This window comes from Panthera tigris, chromosome B3 (genome assembly GCF_018350195.1).
Source record: "Panthera tigris isolate Pti1 chromosome B3, P.tigris_Pti1_mat1.1, whole genome shotgun sequence".
In the NCBI taxonomy this organism is placed as follows: Eukaryota; Metazoa; Chordata; class Mammalia; order Carnivora; family Felidae; genus Panthera; species Panthera tigris.
In genome coordinates, this window is record NC_056665.1 from 110,830,765 (window position 1) to 110,850,735 (window position 19,971).

Sequence of the window (19,971 nt, forward strand, 5' to 3'; positions counted from 1 at the left end):
TCTCCCCCATAAGTCCTGAAATTCTCACTGTCAAGGTATTATTCCTCCTCCTCCTGTTACTAATACCACCATTTTACTCTGCTCCCTAGATACTCTTGTGAATGCACAAAAGTGCCACCTGGAAGGACTACCACATTCACCCTCAAAATGACAAGGAAGACCAGCTCCTGGTCACTCAGACCAGTCTAGTCACTCAGGGCCCTGGAGGCCAGGGATGCAGAGCAGGGATGTGTTTACGAGGAGTCTTAGGCACAGAGAGGTCTGGGACAGGAGGGAGAGAAGGGTAGGAGGGGAAGGTCTGGACTGCCAGCACTGGTGGGGGGCCCGGTGCCCAGGGATGTGACAGGCGGTGGTATTAGTCCTCACCACTTTGCCTGGTTCGGTTCAGGGGTCTAAAATCGTCGTGGGGCGCCTGGGTGGCGTAGTCGGTTAAGCGTCCGACTTCAGCCAGGTCACGATCTTGCGGTCCATGAGTTCGAGCCCCGCGTCAGGCTCTGGGCTGATGGCTCGGAGCCTGGAGCCTGTTTCGGATTCTGTGTCTCCCTCTCTCTCTGCCCCTCCCCCGTTCATGCTCTGTCTCTCTCTGTCCCAAAATAAATTAAAAATAAAATAAAGCAATTCTTTAAAAAAAAAAAATAAAAAAAAAAAAAATAAAATCGTCGTGTGTTAGGCAGAGAGGGCGGTGGCACGGAGACACTCCAAAGGCAACTGATTTCTTCTTGGAAGCTGTTAAGGTTATTGATTTAAGTCATGACAGGCTCAAGGGCACTAAGAGATTCTTTCAAAAGGAAATAAAACTGCTTCTCCAGGTGAGTATTGCTTTTTATTTAGGCAGGGGTCTAAATCTATTGAGGTGAAAGCGACTGGGTCTCACCTCTGGAGCAATCTGGGGAGACCTATAAAGTTTATTGATTGGACTTACTTAACTTACACTGGCTAATAATAAAACAACTAGACCCATCAATCAGTCCCCAGGCCCTCCAAGAAAATGATTACAGGGTGGATTGATTCCTCCTCAGAGATGGCAGTTTACGGGGAAAACACTGAGGGGGTGGGGACAATAGATGTTGCACAATGACATTCTAGGGCAGCACATTGGGGAGGCCACTTCTTGCCCAGGTGAGGGTCCTAGAGGAGGGCCAAGAGTTCTCTGGGAATAGGCTGCCGTGACCTCTCTGGACAGCAAAGAGTCAGCCTCATCAGGAAGGTAGTGGGAAGCTGCCAGATTTATGACTGCCAGGTATGAAAGGGCAAGAAAGTGAGGATATTGACACGGGACAAGGAAGGAGGGGTATATGGTGAGGGGCGGACAGCCAAGATAACTGAGATTCCAACACCCCAGTCTTCAAGTCTGGAGCAGGGCCCTCTCAAAGGCATGCTGATGGCCTGCCATTGAGCCAACAGGAAGGATCTGGAGGAAGAGGAGTTACTCAATCCTACTCAACAGGTACTTCTCTTGCCTTGAAAAGTAAGACATGTCCTTACCTGTGGTTATATGCATTCTTGTTGGGGAGAAAAGATGTTCCCACTTGAATGAGATAATGACCTGAGACCTTGGATGACAAAATGCCAAGTCAGTGGCACACATTCTACTTGCTAGGGGAATTCAGGGAGAGAGGTGTTCTGTGAAGGCTGGACGGTTGGGGAGGATCTCAGAGGGAATGTGAGACTTGAACTAGGCTTCCCCAGTTCAAGAAGAGCAGAGGACAGTTGGATGAGTAAATCCATCCTCTACAAATGTAGCATCCACTGCTAATCGGGCAGAGACGTACATAAGGACTGTGCAATAATATATACAGTAGTTAAATGTGACAGCTCTGGAGTCCATGTTTGGCTTCCAGCCTGGCTTCCACCAGTGACTATCCACATGGGCAAATAACATTTACAAGTCTGAGCCTCCTCGTCTATAAAATGGGGATAATACTACCATTTGCATGGTAAAGCAGTTGTAAAGATTATACAAGGATAATGTTTGTAAAGCACTTAACATAGAGCCTGGAGATTAGAAAACATTCAGTAAATGATGGTCGCTGCCATTCTTCTTCTTATTAGTGATGGAGGTATTATTAAAGGTAGGCAGTATTCAGACTACCACGAGGTTCTGGACACTCCCCACCCCAGTCCTGGGTGGTATGTCTGCAAGCCCATGTTAGCCTCTTTGAATTGCATGTACCTAGAACCTAAAGGGCAGGGAGCGAAGGCCCAGGAGCTCACTGAGGGGTTGAACAATGGCGTACCACAGCCAGCAGCCAGCTAGTTGAGCACCTGCAGGGCAGAGATAAGTGATCCCGGAACTTTTACAGGGCCTCCCCCAAAGGCACCATTGGAGAGCCAGCAGGGATGTAATGAGGAGAGAACTCAGCCCCGAGTTTTGAATTTAAAGTTGGCGGGGAGAATAAATAGGTTGAAGAAACTCTGCGAGAAGACTATCCTTTGGGGACCCAACAGAGACGTATCTAGAAGTGCTGGCTCCCCGCAGCGACAATTATATAAAGGGACTCCTAACACTGTGAAATGAAAAATAAACCAATCTCCAGTGCAATACCAGAGTGCCTCGGGTGATGCTTACAAACACCTTCAGAGCTGGGAAAAGGAGCACGGGTTCCTTACTAACCTTCTAGCTCATTCTCCTTTGCTTCCCGCCCCCCCCCCCCCCCCCCCCCCCCCCCCCGTGCAGCCAAAGGTTGCAGGACTAATAAGCCCTCAGAATGGGGGGGGGGCGGGGAGGGATATGGAACTTCCATAAACAGTACTTCCAGCAGGTTGGTAGGGATTAGGCAGGATCTCTCAGAAATCAAGAAATACATGGGCTACTTTCATTTTTAAAAGCTCCCAGTATATTTTAAAAAGAATGTCAAAACAGAATCACAAAAATTATGATTTTTTGGGAAACTCTGCATTTAATACATTGGTATAATTTAATGCCAAAGGCACTGAGTTATTCACAAGATAATTATAGGAGTTTTGAAAAATATTAACTTATAATGTACTGCAGGCAGTCTGACTTGGTAGTGGGGATACATGTTTTAGCCGTAGGAAGACCGGCATCTTCCTCAATGCTGTTGTCAGTGTGGCCCTGAGACTGTACATAGAACCTCACTCGGAGATGAGTCAAAATATTAATTTTGAGGCCTTTGGTTGGCCTGGGATGAATGGAATAAATGGTTTCCTCAACATAACACACTGCCCCCTCCCCCCACAATGGTAGCCCTGGGTGGAGCGGAAGTAAATAGTTTATATAAGTTAACATTTTATGAAGACTCAGGAGTCTTAGATAATATTTAATAAAGACTGCTTGCTTTGTGACTTAGCGAAGTATTAAAGAAGGGATTATTATGGCTTCTGGGACAGCATTCTGGGGGACCTCTTTGCCTTTAGGACCCAAGTTTCACGAAAGCATTGCCAGTGAGATTCAGTTATATACATGTGTCTCCACAAAAAACCTAAAAAGACCGAGGTAAAATGCCGAAGGAAGGGAAACGTCCTCCTTTACCAATGTATGTGCGTGAGACACCTCCCATGAGTCGCTTCCAAGGTTTAGGTCTCTCCTGTCCCTTATTCCATCTGTATCCAGTTCTGTGGGGTGCCAGCCAGTTCGCACAGGTGCAGTTGACCCTGACCCACCTCAGGTGCGCTTTTTGTACCCCTTGCTTTCTGCCTTTGGGCCTCTGAGTGTCGTTATGGGTGGGGCCCCCCTGGAAGCCCATTTGTCACTCACACACGGGCAAGGTAGACAACCATGCAAAGAACCTTTGCCCAGTGGTATGAAGGCAATGGAGAGCTGCTGTCTTCTTTCCTCCCCCCTGGGCTGGTGCTGAGACACCTTTCAGACAGCAATGCCATGACCTCCTGGGATTGTACACACAGATGCCTGTAGACATGGCCACCTCCATAACATAGTTCTGTACTGATTCTTTTCTTCTTCCTTCTTCACTCCGCCTCACCTCCTCTCCTTTGCTCCTTTGATCACATTCCCAGGAAGGAATTTGCACTTAGGCCTCTGTCCTAGACTCTGCTCTTTGCAAGCCGAAAACCCTTTTCGTAAGAACTGTTCATGTATGATCTTCCTTTTACTGTTTCTTGCAATTGATTTTTTGAACCTAAACGTAAGATTTGACATGGAGATTTGTTACATGCCATCTATTGAAATGTGCCTTAATTCTGATTTTGTCATTTTACAATGTTAGCTGTCCTTCTTTGCCTTGAGTTATCCATAAATTTTTTCATAAAACTTGTTGGCTGTTAAAAAAAAAGCCATCAGTGACCAACCTCTGTAACCTCATCTCATGCTTCGCTCTTCTTGATAACTACCCTCCTGCAGCTTCACCTCCTACAACTGTACAAATGGGCAAGTTCTTCCTCCTCCAGGTCTCGCATTTGCTGTTCTTTCTGCTTAGAATCCTCTTCCCTCAGGCTCTTCACATGGACACATGTCACACTTCAGGACTCAGCTTAAGTGTCACTTCTCAAAGAGAACTTCTATGACTGCTGTCTTTCAGTCATGGTCTTTATCCCAAACCATGGGTACCATAGATCCATTTTTTTTTTAAATTGTTCATTGCCCTAATTAGAATGAAATCTCTAGAAAGGCAGGGATGTTGCCTGTTTTCTTCTCTGCTGTGTCCCCAGCACCTAAGTAGATTCTCACACTTGTGCACTAGATCCCATTCCATCTCACCTCCTCAAGGACAATTCACCAATTCTCCCTCCTCTCTCCTGTGTCAGTATCCCCCCGCCCCCCTTTACTGGATCATTCCCATCAGCAGACAGACATGCTATAATTTCGCCTGTCTGAAAAAGCAAATAAATAAATAGGTAAAAATGATAGTAAAAATAAAGAAAGAGCAACAGCTAAAAAAAAAAAAACCCTCTTGGCATGCATCCACTTACGTATTTTGTTTGTTGTCTGTCTCCTCCACTAGATGAGAAGCTGTATGAGGAAAGGATTTTTTGTTTGTTTGTTTTGTTTATTGTGATATCCCTAGTGCCTCAAAAGTGCCTGGCACATAGTAGGCATTCAGTAAAAATTGTTGGGTGAATGAATAATTTTGCAGATTGAATGAATAAACTTCCTTTTTTTAATTAACAGAGAAAAAAATCCATCTGTATCTTGAGCAATGTCTAACTAACTTAAAGGATCAACATTCAGCTAAGAAAGCAACTATATGTCAGGTAGCTTTGCAGAGATAGATGGTGGCTATCTGACTGTAAGTGATGTGAGGAAGAATTCTCTTCCACTCTCTGGTGCAGTTTAATGGAGAAAGGAAAATCAGCGGTAGACCCCTCTGCATTTAGAGAATGGCCTTGCCCTAGAGATGGAAAAATTGAGGTCTAGAGGTAGTAACTTCTCCCAAACTGTGTTCTCCCGTCTAATGGGATAGAGCATAATCCTTCTACAAACACAGCCGGATAACTAACAATAAAAGAGTTCTTCCACTTGCTTACAAACGGGGCACCCTGGATTGCTTCCTGGTACACTGGCGTGCGATAATAGGGCCTGCCAGGAGATGGCGACGTGCCTTTCTTTCCAGGAGGGCTACACTCTAGGCAGGTGCTGAAGGGCAGAGAACTGGGGACCTGGCCAGGTCAGCTGGCTTGTCAACCAGGGGCCCCTAGGCAGGAGAGCCCCCCAAACAGGGTTCTGCCTCAGAAGACCTCATTCTTGTTGGCTTGGTCCCCATGAGTAAAATAGTTGTTGCTGAAAAAGGTACATTTTTAAGGCTTCAGATGCCAGAGCGACTAGGAATCCAGGACGGTTGGCAGGTCCACAGTCAGGAAATTTATCTCAAATTCAGGGAGTTTGAAAATCTAGGACAGCTCCTTGGCAACCCAGTACTGACAGTCCTTTTGTTCGACTTTTCTTAGGCTTAGACAACAGCCTCCGAGAGCCAACCAGATTTCCTCCAAGAAGAAGACCCACCCTGGCCAGCATTCTACCACAGGAATGATTAATCTGGGCTTTGGGGTCCACCAACCCCTGTAAGTGGGTGTAAAACTGTATTCGAGGGTTGAAGGTGCGGGGTGTGCTGATAGATATTTACAGTTCCTAGAGAGAAAGCCCATTGTTTTCATCTGTCTCTCAGAGAGCTCCATGGTTCAAAAACGGTTCAAAAACTAATGCTAAAACTAAAAAAACTACTCTAAAAAACTGCAGCTTTCCCTCCTAGAAGCCCCACTGTTTTGTGTGTTTTTTTGTTTTTTTTTTTTTAAGTAGGCTCCACACCCAACGTGGTGCTTGAACTCAGGACCTTGAGATTGGGAGTCACATGCTCCGGTCTACTGACTAAGCCAGCCGGGTGCCCTGAACTCCACTGATTCTTTACCCCAGTGAGGCCCCTGAGAGACTCCACTTCTCACTTTTTCGGCAAGGGGTGTACCAGTCAGGGACCGGCCAGGAGAGGGAAACGTTGTCAGGTATTTGAACAGAGAAGGTAGTATAATAGTTGTTCAGTAGGAGCGAAGTTATTAACTTGGCAACTGAAAATCAAAACCAGGACACTAGGGTGTCACGGAGGTAGGAACTGCAGGAAAAGCAGCCGCTGTCTGAGGGGCTAGGTGTGAGGGCAGGTGGGAATTATTAAAAACTTAGCAACCTGAAACCCAGACTTTGAGGAGAAGGCATGTCTGGCTGGGCTGGCACCTCTGAGCTGGAGAGGGGCCCGTGGGGACCTGGGGTCTCCGGGGAGAGGCAAGTGTAATGAAGCTCGTGAGGTAAGCGTTAGAAAAACCGCACTGTGTACAAGTGCTGGGAACTGCCAGTGCCGGGGTGGAGAGGTGACATCAGAGTGACCACCAAGGAACAGGCACCCCACGGGATGCAGAGAGGAAGGAACGCGTTCTTTCTTTCTCCTCCAGCTTTGCTGTCTCCCTCTGGTGCTTCCCATCCAAGAGCTAACAGGGAGCCCACAGGGAAGCCCGCAATGTGGTTTGCAGTCTGAACTGCACAAGGCTGAGCCCGGAAGGGCAGGTTTGGATCTGAGAGATGGTAAGTTCTAAAGGTCTCCTAAAACATTTTGTTTGTTGTGATATTCACAGGCATCATCCAATCTGTTCGTCCCAAGAGATTCAAACTCTTAATAGATTCATCCTGGGGTGGTTTCTGGGGGCACATATAGCGGATTTTTAGACCGTGGTAACAGGCAGCAACGGGAGCAGTGGTGGCTCTCACCATTTATAATCTCTGGTCAGGATGGGTTTCTAAATTGGATGGGGACCAATGGTACTTCTTTTTTTTTTTTTATTTTTTTATTTTATTAAAAAAATTTTTTTTTCAACGTTTTTTATTTATTTTTGGGACAGAGAGAGACAGAGCATGAACGGGGGCGGGGGGGCAGAGAGAGAGGGAGACACAGAATCGGAAACAGGCTCCAGGCTCCGAGCCATCAGCCCAGAGCCTGACGCGGGGCTCGAACTCACGGACCGCGAGATCGTGACCTGGCTGAAGTCGGACGCTTAACCGACTGCGCCACCCAGGCGCCACCCAGGCGCCCCCCAATGGTACTTCTTGATCATAGCCCCATGGCGACTGTGGGCACTGGCCTATGTATGTGGTTGGTGTCACCTCTCCAGTGATGTTTTCTGGGGTTCTGAACCAGAGTCTAACTCACAAACAACCACCTACTCTTTCCTTGGGCACTAGGAAATCGCCCAACATTGAAAACATGACTCATGGAGTGTAATCAAAGCAAATTTGTTTTGGTCTCCCACTGTCCATTCTCATCCATTCAGGGGAATGAGCTCTTCCCCTGTACCAGATAAAATTTAGGGCGAGCCCCATGACTTTCTAGTCACACTTAGTAATACCCAAGATTCCTCTAGTCACTTCAAAATGTATAGTATAAATTTAATAGTTGAAATATTCTTGCTTTAAAATTGAAGCTCCCTGCCCTGTCCCACCTCAGGATTATTGAAAGATGGAGAGAAAGGGGGCTAAGTATACTTACTAACTATGAGTCCTGACTCTTTCAGGGCTGGAGTTCTGGAATTGAGAGGAGGTAAGAGGAGTGGGGGAGTTCTTGCTTGATTGGTCTTGGCCTAGTGATTTATATCATCTGCTCTCTTTGGACTTGGCAGGTGTTTTTAAGCTGACTCTCACAGACTCTTTTGGATGATCTTTACTCCCAATTACTGAGGATCTTTTTCCTAAAGTTTGTTTCATAGGACAAATACTCTATTCCAGCCACTCGCTTACTTCTTCTTCAGCCTCTGTGAATGTGGTGATACCTCAGGCTTCTCTCTGAGAAGATCTATTTGTCCCCCCTGCAGCCCTCTTAGATCTAAGATAATCTTTCACTGCTGTGGGGAGTAACGAGGAGGGGGAGTAAGAGGGGGGACTTTTCCTCTACCCTCTTACATTCAGTGACTGGAACCTGCAAATTAAAATGACAAAAGATAGATTAACAGGAGAGATGGTCTATGTTTGGCCTGGGGGGGTGGGGGAGGCTCTCACAAAAAGGAGTGAAAAAAATCCCCCAAAGCCTGGGGGCTTATATACCATTTTAACAAAAAGTGATAAATCATGAAGTGACAAGACAAGTTAAGGGGTTTGGGCTTCTAGGGGTGGTAAATCATGGAAGGTAATGCACAGGGGAAACTAATGGAAGATAAGAGTTGTTTTAGTTTAGATTCAGTGCCTCTGGCAAGTATGCGAAGAGGGGAAGGGGCACAGCACAGGGGAAAGGCGTCTCTCTTTTACAAAGAGAGAGGGCAAACAGTTCCTCCAGTGTGTGTCATTTCTTCATTGCCTTCAGCTCAAAATAACCCTTATGTTACAGAGGCATATTTTGGGGTGGGATGTTCTGATCCCCTTCACTGCCAACCCTATTTTGGGTGAGGCCGATATCTAGCCAGATACTCACGCTGTTGTAACAAACTTGGAGAGTACAAGCTGTCACTGGCCTTCCCTTTACTCCACGGTCAAAGCCATAGTCAGCCGGCCACTCGTCCCTCAGATTTTCTAAGTGGAATATTGGATACCTGTGCACTGTGTCTCCTAAACCTCTCAGGGGACATGTTGGATCCCTTTTCTCTAAGCTTGCGACAAGGGCCCTATATTCCCTTCTTTCACTTGTGGGTAAGAATGGGACTCACAGCACATCAAAAACTTTGTTCAAAAACCCTCTTCTCTCACCTCCAAACTCTTATCCTCATGATTGAGGGGTACAGCAGTCACAAAACTGGTTTTCCCTGCCTGCCTTCCAAAGCCTGCTTGGTGGTCTGGCATCCCATTTTGGAATGTAATCTCTGTTGTCTTTAGGTCTTGGCAGAAATTTCTATTGTGATATCTTGTTACATGTGTACATTAAGAAAAATGAACAAAGTAACTGAGTGATTATTCTAGAAGCATCAATATTCTTAAAGTTTCCAAACTTGAGTAAAATGGCTGGGATGGGTCTTTTTTGGTCCGTTAGGGACTGTTCAGATAGAGCAGAGATACTGCAAAACTTCCCTCAGGCCCTCGGAATCCTCTCCCAACAGAAATCACGGAACTGTTTCTAACCTCTTGTAAAAGGGGGGAGCACTCTGGGACTGCATCAGAGGACTGTCCTTTACTTCACCGGCTTACCATGAGGATTACCTGAGATCATATATGCAAAAAGAATTTTGTAATTTGGTAAACCAGAAGGCACGATGCACGGACACGCAGGGGGCTATCATGATTATGGATACTTTAAGGGGGCCTTGATTTAGCTAGAATTTCTCAAGACAGTTCTAAGCAGGCACTTCCAGTTCAAAGAGGAAATTTTGCTCATTAAAACTAAATCCAGAGCAAACAATGGGGCTATTTGGCAAGTGTTTCTGAGGAAAAAAAAAATACACCTAGAGTATACATTAGCAACATTGGGAGATTACTGTGTAGCTGGCAGGCAGAGCCCCACCTATATGCCCTTGGCTTACCCCAGGGTCACCGGCCACCTGTTCCCCGGTGACCCACAGCTTCCTGCTTCTTGCTGCCTGCAGGTGTTCTCTGGCCTCTGGAGCATGCCTGCCTCTGAGGTTGGCAGGGATGAATGCTCCAGGAGCAACACTTACCCCATGGGGGTGTGAGGGTCCCCAGGGGCCATTCTGAGATGTGTTCCAACTTCTCAGAGGGTCCCTGCGGCATCGAGCCCCCTCTTGCCAGTGGTAGCCAGCTCACTACCCTTGCCTCCCTTTCCTGCTTCACCTTCCTCCTTCTCTCACAGAGCATTCTGGGATCACCACCTCAACTACGCGCAACCTGAATCTTTGCCCGAGTCTGCTTTCAGGGGAGTGACTCAAGCTAAGGCAGAAAAGCCCGGAGGGCTTATCTTTGGCAGGAAAATGTAAATTATACTAACTGAAATAGTAGCTTCTCGGTAAATCTTGCTACTGAGTAGAAATTGTTAAGTGGTCATAATAACTTGCAGGTATTAATAGCTTCCTTCATGATCCTAAGCTCTCTTCACACACTTCATTCATAGCAATTGTAGAAGTGGATGCTGTTATTTTCTCTTATTTTATAGATGAGGACACTGAGACACAGTGAATAGTGCAAGGCCACATAACTTGCAAGCAACAGAGCCGGGATTCCAACTCTGGTAATCTGGTTCTAGAAACCACACTCGTGTCTCCTCACTGTGCTTTTTGAACTATTGAACACTGACAGAGCAGACTCTCCAGTGCATGAGAGGTGGGCCTAACTCAAGTGTTGCTGAGAGACAGAGGGTCTAGGAAGACGAATGGAGATCAGAGATCGGAAGCCTGAAATCAAAGCCACATCCCACCCCACTTACCAGCTGAGTGACCTTGACCAAATCACTTCCCTGACCCTCAGTTTATTTATTTATTTAAAAAAAATTTTTTTTTTAATGTTTTATTTATTTTTGACAGAGAGAGAGAGAGAATGAGCGGGGGAGGGGCAGAGAGAGAGGGAGACACAGAGTCCAAAGCAGGCTCCAGGCCCCGAGCTGTCAGCACAGAGCCCGACGCGGGGCTCGAATTCACAGACCGCGAGATCATGACCTGAGCTGAAGTCAGCCGCTCAACCGACTGAGCCACCCAGGCGCCCACCCCCCCCAACCCTCAGTTTAAATCTTACGTGTAATGTGGGTGGTGGGGGGGTTGGTGAAACAAAACTTATGTCTGAGTCATGGGGTGGTGCTGAGCTTCAAATGAGAGGGCACTTGTGGAGCCTGGGGCAAACTCTGAGCCTGATGGGCGATTTTCGAAGCTGTGATATTGGCCACAGGCTCCCAACTCTGTCCTCTACAGATCTCACCATCACCTTTATCCCACCTCCCAGGACCCAGGACTCTCATTGCTGCTTCCCTGAAGGAGTTACTATGATGTGGGTGGCAGAGGATGAAACTGGAATCTGACATGAATTCGAATCTCAGAATCCTTACTGTTTCTACTTTACTTTCTTTTTGGAAGTAATCTTGGACAAGTTATTTAATTTCTCCAGGCCTCTGTTTTCTCACCTGTAAAATGGGGATAATAAACAAGACTGTGGAATGGTTAACTAGACAATGCACATAAAGAGCTTACTACAGCCGGCACAGGCCAGTGCTCAAAACATGCTAGCTACTGTTGTTACTATGGGTTTTACGAGAGAAAAACTCGAGCCCCATCCAGAGACAGGAAGAAAAAGGGCTGATTTGACATGATATATAAGAAGAGAATTATTAACTGTTTCCATCTACTTAAGAGAAAGTGAGAAAGCCTCAATCTGTCATTGTATTCCTGTTTACTTTCAAATTCTATATATCTTGCTGGAGAAAATGATAAAGAAGTTTTGAAGAGGAAGCAATTTTGGAAACCATTATTAAAAGCAACAATGATGTAACACAAAAGTATAATCTATAGCCGTGAACCCACATGGATTCCTTAAACATAAACAAAGCTTTTATTTCTGAATCTAGCTCCCTCCTCACAAAGAAACAAGCATAGTGTCTGGGGGAAGGGAGCAGGGAATGCAATGTGCTGAATCCGGAAAGAGACAGCGGGGCTGGAATGATCGCCCCAGGCAGCCAGGCGTGGACTTTGGAAGGAGCAGGGCAGGGGCAGAAGTGTGGGTGAGGAGGGTGAGAAGAGTGAAGACACAGTCAAGTAATGGTGAAAAAGAAACCCGGCTCTGGCCTCCTACCTTGAGGCAGGCGCCCTATGGACTGATCCCTCCTCACCCACCCTGGGGGGCTCAGGGAGAGGAGACACCCTGGTGTCTGCTCCTCACCAGGCTTAAGTGCCTATCGAGGATCCCACACTTGTTAATTTGTCAGGTTTAAAAGAAGGGAGAGAGCCCTGACGTTTTCCCACCGCGTGGAAGTGAAAGAAGAAAGAGTTCTTTACTTTTAGGGCCATATCCTGAATGACAGAGGTCAGTGTTTGCAACTGATCTGTGTAGGCTCCGGCTTCTAATTATTTCCTGGATAACCTGTTATCTATTAGCCATCAGGCTGCTTGCCAGAATATGCAATGTCTCCAGAGTTCCTGGTCTGGATTCTGAGGATCGGATTTTGTGTTTTTATTTATTTGTTTTGTTTTAAGGGGAAGTGGGAGGTGGGGGCAGACGGCTGTCAGTCCCACTGGCAGAAGGGCTCTTCTGTCCCCCTGTCCTTAGCCTGCGCTGAAGGAGATAGAAGGCAGAGGAGCCCAGGGCACAACCATTCTGATGCCCCTGTGGACCCTGGCAGTGTCTACTCTTTCTCCCGGCTCCTTGACTCGCACTACTTTGGGAGACTTGGCTTTGTTGTAACCTTCTGGAAAAGCTTCTGAGAGAAATGTTTTTCTGGGCTGATATCATTTGCTTGGAGAACAAGGAAAGTCTTCAAATAATCTTTTGTTGGGGAAAGGAGGGAAGGGAGGGTATCTGAATTCAATAGGCCTGTTCTCTGTGGAGGAGGGGCAGGACTTGGCCGTCACCCAGGTGAGCTCAGTACCATCAGCCATCAGTTACACCCATGGCCTCTGCATTTTTACTAGGGCACAATGAAGTGTCATCAAATAAGAGGGGCACGCAAATATAGGGCATCGTTCTTTCTCTTGTTATAAAGGTAGTGCACGCTCATTACTTAGATATTTAGAAACGATAGAAAAGCAAAAAGAAAAAAATCCACTCAAAATTTCATTCTTCTGAGATAATCGCTTAGGGTTGGAGAGGACAAAAGGAAGTAGTTTGAATTTTTAAAACTTAGAAACTCAGAAGGGAGCTGTGGAGTCTCAGACCCCCTCTGAGGAAAAGGTGCTCCCTGAGGGGTGGTTTCCATGGGTGCAGAGGAAGGGGCCCTTCGGGCTGGAAACCAGAGCTCCTGAGAGGGGTACTTCCGGTCCGTGCCGGTGAGTCTGCAGTGCTGTAATGAGACCTTTGGGAAAACCGTGAGCTGCATCTGGCTGCTGCTGTGAGCAGGATGACCGGCGGCCGGGGCGAGGCGCCCCTGGAAGGGCAGCTGCCCGGGGCAAGCGGGAAGGACCGGGCCCTTTCTCCCTCCTCCAGCCCCGCAGCCCCCGCTCCGGCCTGTCACCGGCTCCCAGACGCAGCAGGCGTGGCGGAAATGTGCTTTGCAGAGCCTCGGCTCCAGCATCAGGGGCAGAGTAGAAAAGTGTGGGTTTGGAACCGAGAGAGAGGGTAACAGGTGCGTCTGGGTTTATTTGCCCTTGCCTGTGTTCCTTCCTCCTGTCCTTTATATAATTCATTTGTTTAAATATGTAGCACATTAACCTACTTCGCAAGAATAAAAACTGTCCACAAAGGTATACCCAGAGAGGTGTCCTCACCCACCCCCTCCCTTTACCTGGTACCCCCCACCCCTTGTAGGTATTCCACTTCATGGTTTTCCGATTTGCCTTTGATGTGCGTGTGTGTGTGTGTGTGTGTGTGGTTTTCTTTTTTTCGCTTTTCAAAATTTAACACTTATGTTTTCTTATTCCCTTTGGTCTTCTGTGCAGAAGTATATTATTTACAATTGTTTTTGCACTTTGCATTTTTCATTTTCTATATTCTGGAAATCAGGTCGTAGAGTTTACCACATTTTTTTTTAAATAGTACTCTATAGTACTCCAGATGTCATCGTTTATGTAACCAATCTTCCATGTCTGGGTATTTAAGGTATTAATATATATATATATTTTTGAAATTACAAATAATGTTGCATGAACAACCTAGTACATGAATAGTTTTTAAATTGTTGGACGTGTACCTTCAGGGTAAATTCCTAGGAGTGGGACGATTTTGTCAAAGAGTGACTGTATCCTGGTTTGTTACATATTGCCAAATTCCTCTGCATGGGAGTTGTATCTTTTTTTTTTTAAGTTTATTTACCTATTTTGAGAGAGAGAGAACGAGTGTGGGAGGGGCAGAGACGGGGACAGAGGATCCCAAGTGGGCTGCATGCTAACAGCAGAGAGCCTAGCCTGATGGAGGGATCAGTCTCACAAACTGTGAGATCATGACCTGAGCCAAAGTTGGACACTTAACTGACTGAGCCATCCAGATGCCCCTCAATTGTACCATTTTTCATTCTCATTGGCAATAGATAAGTGCCTGTTTCATCAGCAGAAAATATTGTCAGGATTTTGAATTTTTGCCCATCTGATGGGGGAGAAATGCTATCTTAGTATGGTTTTAATTTGCCTTTCCCTTATTATGAATGAGGTTGAACATTTGTTCCTGTTTCAGGATCAGTTTTGTATCTTTTTACTGTTGTTAATTTTGCCCATTCTTCTGGAGGATTTTTGATCCTTTTCCCTCAATTGAAAAAACCATTGATATATTAGAGATTTTGATGCCTTATCTGTGGGATTGTGATGTAAATCTGTTCCATAAATGTGTCATTTGATTTTTGATTTTGTTGATTTGTTTGCCCTGCGAAACCTTAAATTTTTTTAAGTAATTAAATGAATCAATCTTTTATTGCATCTTCATTTGGAGACATAATTAGAAAGATTTTCCCCATACGCAGGTTGTAGAAGGTGGTGCCCGTGTTTTCTTCTAGTACTCATGTTTCAGGTTTGGCATTCGGATCTCTGCCCCATTTGGAGTCCGTGATACCTTTTCCCAAGTGGCTGTTTCGGTTATCTATGGATGGATAACAAACCACCCTGAAATTTAGTGGCTTAAAATAAGATTTGTTTTATTAGCTTCCACAGTTCCGTGTGTAGATTTGACTCAGCTGGGCAGTTTTGCTATTTTTGCTTGGGTCCTCCTGTATGGTTGCAGTGCTGGGCGGCTGGGGCTGGAGTTGTTTAAAAAGGCTTGGGGCGCCTGGGTGGCGCAGTCGGTTAAGCGTCCGACTTCAGCCAGGTCACGATGTCACGATCTCGCGGTCCGTGAGTTCAAGCCCCGCGTCAGGCTCTGGGCTGATGGCTCGGAGCCTGGAGCCTGTTTCCGATTCTGTGTCTCCCTCTCTCTCTGCCCCTCCCCCGTTCATGCTCTGTCTCTCTCTGTCCCAAAAATAAATAAAAAACGTTGAAAAAAAAATTAAAAAAAAATAAATAAAATAAAATAAAAAGGCTTGATTTGGGGGTGCCTGAGTGGCTCAATCAGTTAAGCGTTGGACTCTTGATTTCAGCTCAGGTCGTGATCTCACTGTTAGTGAGTTCTGAGCCCCCAGTCGGGCTCCACACTGGTAGTGCAGACCCTGCTTAGGATTCTCTCTCTCCCTCTCTCTGCCCCTTCCCTGCTCTCTCTCTCTCAAAATAAATAAATACAGCTTAAAAAAAAAAAGGCTTGATTTGGATACTGGGGAGGCCTCTCTCCTTCCACATGTAGTTCTAGGTCCTCTTCTCTCCATGGGGCCTCTTCATTTGGTCTTTTCAGTAGGGGAGCTGGATTGCTTCTTTGTCTTTTCTTCCTTTTTCTTCTCTCTATCTCTCTTTCTCTCTTTTTAAAAGTAATCTCTCCGCCCAATGTGTGTTTCGAACTCAAGACCTGGACATTGAGTCACATGCTCTTCCCACTGAGCCAGCCGGGCACCCTTCTTCTCCTTTTAAATGTTTTATTGTGATAGCTTTCAAATGCCGTAAAATTCACCTATTTAAAGTTCACACGGTTCAGTGGTTTTCAGTACAATCAGAGTTGTACAAACCCATCACCACAATCTAATTTTAGAGTATTTTTAGCATCCCAGAAAGAAACCCTATACTCATTAGCAGTCATTTCTCATTCTGCGGCAGGCTTCATGCCTGTTCCGGCCCCAGACAACCACTGATCCACTTTCTGTCCATATGAATTTGTCTATTTTGGGTATTTCATATAAATGGAATCATACAATATGTGGTCTTTTTTGACCAGCTTCTTTCACTTGGCATAACGCGTTCAAGGTTCATCCATGTTGTACTGTGTCTCAGAACTTCATTCCTTCTTATATACAAATAATAGTCTGCTGCATGGTGATCTCCCAGTTTGCTTACCCAGTCATCTGTTGGTGGACATTTAGATTGTTTCGACATTTTGGCTGTTATGAATAATGCTTCTATGAACATCTTTGTTCAAGTTTTTGTGTGGATGTATGTTTTGATTTCTTTTTTTTAAATTTTCTTTTAATGTTTATTTATTTTGAAGGAGAGAGAGAGAGATAGAACATGAGCTAGGGAGGGGCAGAGAGAGAGGGAGACAGAATCTGAAGCAGGCTCCAGGCTCCAGGTTCCAGGTTCCCAGCCCGACGCAGGGCTCACACTCATGAGCCGTGTGAACATGACCTGAGCTGAAGTCGGACACTTAACCAACTGAGCCACCCAGGCACCCCTGGGTGTTTTGATTTCTTGAGTCTATACGAAGAGTGGAATTACTGGATCTTATCTTTAGCCTTTTCAGGAATTGCCACGGTGTTTTCCACGATGGTTGCACCACTTTTTGGATTTCGTTGAAAGCTTTATTTATCATTTAGGGTGAAATCACATGTTTTTCTCGTTAGACCTGTTCAAATGGTGCTTTATATGAACGGATTATTTAATAGTGACATATCCTCGCATTTCCAGCATAATCTCAAATAAGTTATTTCTTGATGACCTCTCTCTGAGGTTCAGTTTTGCTATCTGTAAACTGCAGATAATACTAGTATTTACTCTCATAGGGTTGTGAAGATTTAATGAGGTCATGAATGTAAAGTGCCCGTCACCGTGGTCAGCATAGAACAAATGCTCAATAAATATTAGCTATGTATTACCATCTGTGGGTAGATTCCCCCCAATCCAGGACATTTCCCAGCCACAAAGTCTGAGTGTGTGCAGAGAAATTTTCTGTGAGGCACAGTGCACTTAGTAGTTAACAGCTGTGATATTTGTAATATTGAAAGAGGACTTCAACTAACTCCATTTTGACCTCAGTCTGTACTTTCTAATTGATTAAGTTCTTCTTTGTGGCTTATCTTTTAACTCAGGCAAAAGACCCTGTGGGCAAGGCATCCCTTGATAGGAAACTAAACTACCCCCTCCAACAGTTAAGTACCGCACTGAACCAGCAAGACCCTGCATGACTGGCCCCAAGACAATGGCCGACCTGACCTTTACTGCCCGCCTGCACATTCCCACCGACCTTTGCCCCACATTTTCCTCATATAAACCTGGAAGTGTTTTCGGCACTTTGGAGACAGTCTTTGAGACTCTAGTCCACAGTCTTCCCGGTGCTGGCCTTGCTGAAATAAATTCCTTTCTTGTTTCACCACTGCTTGTCTCTCTGCCTTTGGATTTTGTCAGCAGAAGAGTGGCCGAACCTGGTCTGTTTGGGACCTCTGGAGCCACACGCTCTTGCACACCTGCACCAGGCTACAGCATAACCAGAAATTTATACTTGGTCTTCATCCCCAGTTCCTGGGATAGGGCTCCTAAAAAGCTTAGTAAATTCCCTGAGTGATGGGGGTGGCAGGAGAGTCTTTTGTTATTTATAATAAGCCCCATCCAACCACAGCTGAGCTATGCTAATGAGGTGACACCTGCAGGGCGGAGGCTGCAAACCCCAGAAGCTGACCATGTGATCAGAGGGTCAGAATTTTCAGCCCCACTCGTGACCTCCAGGAGCCCGGGGGCTGGAAACTGAGTTATCCACCAAAGGTCAACGATTTAATCAAGCATGCTTATGTAATGGAACCATAAAAACTCTAAATGAACGGGTTCAGAGAGATTCCGGGTTGGGGAATCCAGGCTCCAGGTTCCAGGAGGGTGCCAGGAGGGTGTCACACTCAGGACAGATCTGGACCTCGCTCTTATCTGGTTATCCATTTGTATCTTTCATAATAAACACTTAATAGTACCTAAAGTGTTTCCCTGAGCTCTGTGAGCTATTACAGCAAGTTCTTGAAATCGAGGGTTATGGGAACCTCTGATTTGTTGCCACATGGGCAGAAGTGTGGGTCACCTGGGGACCCTTTACTTGTGAGTGGCATCTGAGGTGGGGGGATGTCTTGTGGGACTGAGTACTTGACCTGGGTAGTGAGGGTTAGAACTGAATTGAATTATAGGACACCCAGTTGATATCCCCAGAGAACTGGAGAATTACTTGCTGTGGAAAACCCACACAATCTGGGGTCAGAAATATGGGGTGAAGGACTCAGGCACTGGAATTCAGCAGGCATGAGTTGGAATCCTGCGTTTACCACTACCACCTCTGTGTCTTCGGGTGTGTTTTGCTTAACTCAGAGCTTCATTTTTGTCATCTGGAAAACAGCGGCATTAATGTCTGCTTCATTTGCTTGATGCATGAATTAACCAAAATCATTTATGCAAAGCACTTAACCCATAGTAATACCATATAGTGAGTCAGAACTTGAAGCAGGGGGAATGGTTCGTCTGACAAAAGAAGAATGTCATGAGGTGGCCATATCCTGACTCAGGAGGAACTGACTTGACCAGGATAATCCATCTCTTTTCTACTCTTCTCTCCTCTAAGAAATGGAATTAATGTTTCCTAACTACATGAAGCAGTGTGGTATGACAGAGGGAGCATTGGCCAGGGACGCTTGGATTCCAGTTTTGGTTCTTCCAGGAATGGCTGCTTCCCCTTGGATGAATCACTCTCTAACTACATCAGTGCCTTTCAAAGTTTTGAGCACATCTCAAAACACATTTATTTTGCTGGTTCAGTGCAGTACGTTAACCATGGTCTAATATTTATGTATCTGTATACATAACCAAAAACCACTATCAGTGCTAACTTGACTGAGTTTCTTTGGCTCTGGTCCTCACAGAGAACTCCTGTCCTTCCAAGTTGGGAGTTGCTGAGCCTCTCGGCATGCTGGGAAGTTTATCTGGACAACTTCCAAGGGGAGGGTACAATCAGGCCAAACCCAGAAGCAGCCAGCTGTCATGGATTCTGCCTGGCTCATCGGCTCAAAGGAATGCCCAGGAGGCAGGGTGATGTCGGGGAAACAGGAAATAGGCCCCGGCCCAGGCCCAACACAGCCACCAGCTGTGTGACCTGCTCGGGATGTTTCTCCTTTCTGGACCTCAGTTTCCATCTTTGTTACTGGGATGTCTACAGATCCTATGACTCTGCAAGAAAGCAGAATTGCCATTTCTATCAGAGGCTGAGGCAGGAAGGTGGTTTCATGCTGCTGGCCAGTGACCAGGTGTGCGCCAGCAAAGTCTAGCTATGAGAAGCCAGACTGAACTCCCTCGGAGCAAGATGTCTGTACCTTTGGGTTTCTGCCCAGGCATAGAGTCTGGCACCTAAATCTTTGTTTAGCTGAACAAAGGGACTCTGGAATGAGGGGTTTTTGGTTTTGTTTTGTTTTGTTTTGTTTTTATATGGAGGGAAGGATTGTTTTGCTTTGTTTTGTTTTGTTTTGTTTTAGCTCTGGCCTCCCAGATCCCACTGTGAGAGGCACCATGTTGGCTCATGGAAAGGATTGATTGTGAGTGCTTCAGCCAGTGGGGCTGTGAACTCTGCCTTCTTAAGGAGTTTAAAATAATTGAGAATTCTTTCTATTCAGAGGGAGTTGCGACCATGCGATGGTGCCCAAGTCAGGTGACAAGAGACAAGAGTGCTGGTTCCTTGGATCTGTGGGGCATTATAGCCCT

The 19,971-nt window shown here is 45.9% G+C and overlaps 1 long non-coding RNA gene across 1 annotated transcript; it reads left to right on the plus strand.

Annotated features, from left to right (window-relative positions):
* The first annotated feature begins 649 nt into the window (after positions 1-649).
* LOC102965751 lies at positions 650-17,492 on the plus strand. The gene is made up of 4 exons (XR_446708.3): positions 650-1,447; positions 5,866-5,979; positions 6,856-6,985; positions 17,337-17,492. It is a non-coding gene; the product is annotated as an uncharacterized LOC102965751 (long non-coding RNA).
* The last annotated feature ends 2,479 nt before the right edge of the window (positions 17,493-19,971 follow it).